Genomic DNA, 5,665 nt, shown 5'->3' with positions numbered 1-5,665 from the left:
TTACAATACTTTACAATTTATACCAACTTACAATAGCGGGAAAGAAACAAAATCGGAAATCACGAAGAAATCTCTAACTTCGCGGCCCCTTGCATCTGATCAAACAACATTACCTTATCTCGGTAAGATGTAGATCGTATATATGGGGAAAAATGAATTAGGCTTAATGTTGATTAATCGTATTTCGATGTTTGGGCAACGATGGTGTTTATTGCTTGGTATTTTACTAATTCTTTTCAAATTAATGATCAGCTACTTAATAGCATTGGGAAACTTTTTCTTGGTTCGTATCAAAAAAAATTTATTTGGAAAATAGACTGTGAAAGCGGGTATTTCTAGTGGTAAGAAACAGAATTTCAACATTTATTATACAGATCGTACTGAAGCAAAAAAAAAAAAATACCAATAGTAATCCTGCAAAGCAATCCTGTAAGAGCAATTTGCTATGCCCAAAAATAGTTTTTGCGAGCTCAAAAACGCAGTTCAGCGGCCTGTTTAAATCCAGTAATAAATCCCTGCCTTAGGCCTGTATTAAACTTGAACGATTGCTATATATGTTCTGGTTTCTCATATCTATAGTATCTCTACCGAATACGAAATTAATTTCCTGGGCCGTATCATCAATTTGATATCAACAAAAATTCACCTGTCTTTCATTTGACGTCCCGTCTTTGGGGGCCCAAACTCAACATAAAACCTTTTGCGATTGCACAGTAAACGCAAAAAACAACTTTCCCGCGGTGTATAATTCGGCTATCACCAGCTTTTTTTTTTGGTTTAAAAGTAGATTAGCAGCGCAACGTACAAAAACAGCGACTGCTTTTCAAGCATCTTCATATACAATACCTTTATAATAGGCATATGCAATGTGTAAGATCCACTGGATACAGGCAGTAATTAAGGCGGGTTTGTATAGCCAAACACCGAAAGTGTCTAACGTCAATTTGCTCAGTTCCGCTATTACAATGCCACTAAACATCGTCAAAATATTTAATCTCATCAAAACTGAATTCTTAATTGATGATCAGCAAGGGCACTACCGGCTGACGGGCGCAAGCTGGCAGCAAGATGGGCTCATAGAACAGGGAACTTCCTATGATCCATTATATCGTTCATATTTCTATGTTTCGAGTTTTACGTCCGGTTGGCTGGCTTCCAACACGAAATGAAGTCGATCTATGCCCTGTGAGTCCCGAACCTCGACCACAACGTGTCCCTGAAATCGCCCACTAAGCTATTACGGGGACCATATCGTTCATTCGAAAACCAGCTAGAAAACCTCTGTAACCTGTTACTTCAAGCCAGTTTATTAGAGTCAAACTAGAACGCTTCGCCTGCGCAATGCGACGAAGAGCTTCGGTAGCGAATCTAGCTTGAAACATGATTAGTAAACCTCCTATTGCCGGTGGGATCCATGAATCATAGTTTTCGACACACATTGTCCTGTAATTAAAGGAATCAGTCTGTCGACCGAGTACACTAGTTACGATATGTTAGCAGTTTATCTAAAATAAAGCATTCGAAATCAATGAAGCTCGGCATTATTTTCGAACGGAATTTTCTTCATTTATCGGTCTTGAATGCTGCAATAAATCACGCAGTTTGTCATTGAAACGATTTATCTTCACCAGTGGTAGCTAATCTACACTTAGCTGTACCGCGTCTTTACAAAACCCTAGGTTAAATCGTTCATATGATCAGTCAGCAAAAGGGACAACTAAGCCTAAAATCAGCGGTCCTATTTCGGGGAACAATAACGGCGCGTACAATGGATCTGTCACTCGATGATCCGTTCAGCCGAGGATAATCATCATAGAGTCAAAGGGAGTGATGAGTACAAAGCTCTTCTCACATATGGGATCGAGCTTTTCTAAAATATTCGAAATGCAATGTACAGGTTCATCGGCAAAGATAGACTGTGAACCGAGCGCTAAGCTGACCACATGCTATGTGTTACAATGCTTATTTGAGCAAACGTGTCATCGCTTTAGCGTGCAAAGTATGCAAACGATTCGTGCACTGGACAGTGCCGATGGTATCGTATGATCTATCTACCTATGAGTCTGCTACACGAAGACGCATCGTCCAAATTGAGTTTCTCTGTATGCCAATGCGTTTCCTTCCATAAAATTGCTATATATATATATATATATATATAGTTGAGTGCAAGGCGGAATGCCCCAAAAGGAAGAGCTTAAGGCATGCTGTAAACTAAAATCTTTTTTGGTCGCCGAAATTTAGTCACTTATAAACTGTCGTGAGTGCACGCCGGCATGCCGTCTAAAGAAGACTGGTACAACCAGGGACGTATTTCCACATGCAAAAACATACATGAAGAAATCGCTGAAGCTAAGGTTACCGAATACGTTATGTTATCTCGGCACATCATCATGATATTGCATTAGCCCATTAAAAATGTGCAAAATCGATCCGCTGAACACAAGAAAATACTTCCTGGTATCCTCCTGGTAGATCCGAAAAGCTCACATTAGGGCAAGCCGACGGTCACACAGTAGCTGAACGGAAGGAAATGTATCAACGCACTGAGACGTTCACTCGACAGCTCTAACGCGCCGGAAGGCAAATCACTTCGTTAGAAGGCGGAAAAGATTAATAACAGCGTTACTTCTCGAAGTAATGCTGTTATTAATTTTTTCTGTCATAATTACTAGTGGAATCTGCAGTTACTGTTAAGTCTTCAGTGAAAGAAACTGTGGAGCTTGCTACATACGAGATAGAGGAACAACAGTACCAACACAGTTTGTTTGGGAACTGGAAGGACCACTATATATAATGTATGAGCCGGCCTGCGACAGAAGCTTTGCTCCTAAGACTCATGAGACGCCCGCTGACTCAGCCAGTTGAAGCAGGGAAATAGGAAAGGCGACAGTAAACGTGTTTTTATTGCGGCCGACGCTAGTGAAGATTCATCTACATGATGCTCAAACCGGTGAAGCGGTTAGCCATCCATCAAGTATCAAGTTCATCGAATGCATGAAGCAAACGAAACATAAGCCGAACGATGTCGCCTTTGATAACGGTACCGGTTAACTATTAACTTTAATAAGAGAGGAATAACTTAACAACGTTGAGTACGCTTAGATTGTTACCGATTCGTGTGTTTTGGCTCCATAAGTCGTTTCGAGCGGATGCTGTTCAAATATCTGAATGATGCTCAATACGTTTGCGTATGCACGATGCATGACAAATTTCTTACGAACACTTCTGACGTCTTTCTCAGAGGGAAATATCGCTTGCTGTGCTTATGAAGCTGAGTGGTCGACTTTCGGGTGGTTAAAATCGAAAGTTCATCTTCAACCATGATGAAGAACGTGTACAAAGGAACCGCCAAACAAAAGTACTAATGTATGATGAATTGTATTGGTTATTGACGGGCGATGTACAAATCTGGATTTGCGTTCTTATCATTCAAACATGCCTGCAACATGGTACATGTCATATACATTTATTTTATATATTATATTATATTATCATATACATAAAATATATATAATTATATTATTGGGATCCGTATATGACATATTTTTTTCTATATACTGTGTATATATATACATATTCATATACTAATATAATTAGCCCGGTGCATAGTACAGGAGCGCCTAAGATAAGATTTACATGGGAAAGTTACCGGCTCTCAAGAATAATAAGACTGTACAGCGTTCCCTTATGGTGTAGTCTGTTAATTCTAGTAACAATTTACTTTAATCGCTATAGTTGCACGAGCTTCCTGATGTTTTTCATAGAACAGACGCTTTCCGCTTTCAAAGTGAACAGTGAATGATTCTCCCTATTTTGGCCTTACAGCGGCTTCAGCCTAGATTTGTTTGTTCATATAAATACATATTGTAATAAATCTTCTTACGGAAATCGATATCTTTATTATAAATCTTCGTACAAAAATAGATACGGTTATGGAATTTTATATAGAAATAAATATTTTTATAGATATTTATATGAAAATAGGTATTTTTAGAGGTTTTCGCAGTAGATCTTCGTACAGAAGTAGATCGAGAATATTTCTATTCTGTAGATTTAGAGTTAGCTTGTTTCGTCTACCTTGTTTCGTTCACATAGCTTAAAATTGTACTCTTTATACCAGTACCTATCGATATAGGCCATAATGTACCAGTGCCTTGTCTGTTTTTTTGGCTATATGTTTATCATTTATGAACGACACAGGCTTTTGTTGACTCGTAAAGCAGTTTAAAGGTTCAAGGCACTGTCCTGTTTTTAGCAACGAATCTTCAAAAAACAATTTTTCTTTCCTATCTTCGTGTTGTTTGGATTGCATAAGGGACTGCTTTTGCATTCGCCTTCATGCTTAAATAATTCAGTTTCCTTCAGTTAATGAGCCTTTAATAATTCAAAGACCCTCAGCTAAACGCGAATCCTAATTTGATGATTCACCTCTATTTAAGTACATGGAATCGTCTGGAACGCCTGTTTCGGCGCCCAATGGAGTTTCTAACGTAGCTTTCGATGCTTGTAAATATACCTCCCAAAATATCTGGTGCTCGTACCCCACAGTCGTATTCTCTATTTACCTAGCAGTCGGCGTTTGTGTGACTTAAGCATCGACGGTTAATGCAGATGGCTATGACGGTGTATATACATAGCCGTCAACCCACTATTAACCGGAACTTTCGCAGTCTTTTCCCCGTTCGGTGCTATTTCCGTTTGTGTTCGTTCTTTTCGATTCGCATTGACTTCACTAAGTATTTCAACTCGATGCTTTCTGACGACTCCTTTCTGATCTCGTTCACAGCTCGGAGCGTACATCGGCCAGGAAACGCTCGCAGCAAAACAAGGCCCTAAAGCGGTATGTCTTACTAGTGACGGAAATTGCTGCTTGCGTGAGCACCTAACCGCGAGTTGAACGCTCAAAAAACAGACGGCATGTCATTTTTGCTTCAGGGTTTATTGAGGCGCAATTTCTCACTTCGGCGGTTTCATTGCCAGTTCTCCCTCAAGCTATCTATTCTGGCGCACTTTCCGAAATGTGAACACTACATCTTCGAAGATTCCTATTTCCACAACTTCGCATTGTGGCGTTATTTGTCTGACGCTTCTAAAGTAAACAAACTCAGGGCAGGCCAGAGTCACGGCCCACTGCAATAGAGAGTATTTAACGACTGTTCTAGAGAATTCGTGCTTTGTATGAATACGTTTTTCCTTTTAATTGCATGTTGGCGTTTGAACCGCGTAAGCTCAGACGCTTACGTCAAGAGATTCGACGTTTCGGAAAAAGAGATAGAGAACAGAAGAACCAGTAGAAACTACTCACAATATGCTATAGCAACCGACACAGACGGTGCATATCTGAATTCGGCCGAACGTAAGGCCCTGCTGTGTTCTGATGATATTCTAGTCAGCAGTCTTCTGTCGCCCAATCAAAAAAGCAACGCGTAGGAATTGAATATGTGGACATTGACTTCAGTGCTTGGTACTTTTGAAGGTCAGCTATCAATAAAGCGAGGACTTCTATTATTTCACTTCAAGAGAATTGTCGTGATAATGTGTTATCGTGATATGTTGTAGATAGATAAGGGGAAAGATCATTTTAAGGACTACCTGATAACGTCTTCTAGTAGGACGTCTCATATCAGTTCAAGCAACGATAAGAGCCTTTTTTGTTCAGCGGTAT

The sequence above is a fragment of the Varroa destructor genome, unplaced genomic scaffold (genome assembly GCF_002443255.2).
Source record: "Varroa destructor unplaced genomic scaffold, Vdes_3.0 BEIS01000004.1, whole genome shotgun sequence".
Taxonomy (NCBI): domain Eukaryota; kingdom Metazoa; phylum Arthropoda; class Arachnida; order Mesostigmata; family Varroidae; genus Varroa; species Varroa destructor.
Note: the sequence above shows the minus strand (reverse complement) of the source record.